Below are 1,959 nucleotides of genomic sequence, written 5' to 3' on the forward strand. Positions count from 1 at the left end.
CTGGGTCGGAGCGCGGGCGGCTGCGCCCTTCCCGACCATGGGACACAGAAGGAATGACCCTGGCTTACTCCGCGAGGGTGGGACCTGTCCCCTCACCGGTTGCCATAGACACAAGTGACCACAGGCCTTCTGTGGGCTCCAGTCCTGGGTGTGGGGTCCAGGCGGGAGGCAGAGGGACTCTGGACCTTGGACTGTGGGGCTGAGGGAGGTGTGGCCTCATTGAGTGACAGCAGCAGGCCCTGCCTGGGAGCGGAGACGGGCAGTGGCCTCTGGGGAGCCCCAGCCACACCTGGCTTTTCTACAGATGAGCAGACCCAACGAGAGGAGGGTCGCTGCCCCCCTCATGGGTGCCTTCTTTAGGGGGGCTCCCCAATTCCTGGCAGCTGAACCAGTAACGGTGCGGCTGGGGGCGCACAGCCCGGCCTGCCAGCCGAGGCCGACAGCAGAGAGGCCTGACTCCTCACCGTGAAGGGCTGGCGGCACCGGGGACCAAATTCTCTCCATTCCCTCCGAGGCCTCCGCCCTCTGGTTTGAGCTGCTGAGGGTTAGGTGCTGCCCCCAAGAACCTGTGGGACCAGCGCCCCGGCCTCCTTTGTGGTCATTAATCTGGAATTTAACCAGATGGGGGGCACCATCCCTTACCCAGTCTGCCAGCGGCTTCTGATCTTGGTGCTCACACACTCCTCCCCTGCTCGATAGAGGGGCACAGGCGCAGCCTCCGTACTTGGGGCCACAGCACCCTCCCCGAACCCCCACAGCCTGGCTGAGGCCGGGGGAAGCCAGCTGGTCCTGGCTTTGCTGCTCTGGGCCCCAGCGCCTCCTTCCCCTCTGGACACAGCACAGGGGCATCTACCTCCCCACCCACGTGAAGAGCAGCTCGCAGTGCAGCCGCAGCTAAGCCGGGTCCCCTGCCCTCCCTCCACAGCCCCTTACAGGCCTGCAGGGAACCCCGGGTCCCCCAGGGCGAGGGTGCTGTAGGACGGGGGGTCAGGTGCCGCTGACTTCTCCAGGGGCTTGGCGTGGACGGCGGCTTCATGTGCGCCTGCACCTGGGCCCCACGGCGGAGTCAGGGCGGTGCCCAGGTCTCCCAGGCTCTTGCAAACCTCAAAACCAAACCATGTGCCTTAGGACCCTTGTCTCAGCGGTTCCACAGGCAAGCGGGGGCCTAGGGCCCAGGGGCCCACCAGGCGGGGGCCCGGGGCCGGGGTCCTGCCCAGAGCTGCTCACGACCGGAACTGGAACCCGGAACACGGCACCATCCCTTTGATGAGTAGCGTTTTCTGGGCAAACTATGGAAACAGCTCCCTTAAAACACACACATTTTCAGGTAATTCTATTTTCATATAAAGTTTCGAAGAGCACAGAGGTCCCAGGTACCCCTCACGGAGTTTCCCGTAACACTGGTAGCTTCAGGGGTTCCAGGACGCCACCACCCCAGGACACGTGCACTTCTCACCGATGTGCCTCCCTCTGTCCACTCTGTTCTGGAAGCTGGATGGTCCCGTCACCACAAAGATCTTCGTGCCTTTATCTCTAACCCCAGACAACTGCTAATGAAACGACTGTGTTGGAAACATGGCCAGACTCTTGATTTTTTTTGCACACAAGGTGGCGGGGGAGTCGCAGTAAACACGTGCTGTGGTTGGCCAGCCCGGCCTGGAGAGCAGTGTGGGGGGAACAGCACCAGGTGTCCACAGCTCTGTCAATCAGCTGACCAGCCCTGGGCCGACTAGGAACCCCTCCTGTTTGCTCTGCCCAGCTCCCTACCAGGCTGCGGGTGGGGTGGGGCTTGCAACAACCTATTGGGCCCGGAACCTGCGCCTTGAACGAGCTCCAGGCTGGGCTCCTGTGTCCTCAGGCCTGAGGCTGGCGACCGCGCCCTCCTGCACCTGCATCCTCCAGGAGGATGGGCCGGGAGGGAGGCTGGGGGCGTCGCCGGCACCACCCGCACAGCTGCGT

At 63.6% G+C, this 1,959-nt stretch overlaps 1 protein-coding gene across 1 annotated transcript in view; it reads left to right on the forward strand.

The window, feature by feature from the left end:
• The window catches only part of UAP1L1 (UDP-N-acetylglucosamine pyrophosphorylase 1 like 1), a gene marked incomplete at its 5' end in the record, with an annotated part of 25,708 nt that overhangs the window by 4,363 nt on the left and 19,386 nt on the right, over nucleotides 1-1,959 (forward strand). Inside the window, one exon of the mRNA XM_014529679.1 lies at nucleotides 1,179-1,187. The remainder of the gene's footprint in view (nucleotides 1-1,178; nucleotides 1,188-1,959) is intronic.

Source organism: Myotis brandtii, unplaced genomic scaffold, assembly GCF_000412655.1.
Source record: "Myotis brandtii unplaced genomic scaffold, ASM41265v1 scaffold691, whole genome shotgun sequence".
In the NCBI taxonomy this organism is placed as follows: Eukaryota; Metazoa; Chordata; class Mammalia; order Chiroptera; family Vespertilionidae; genus Myotis; species Myotis brandtii.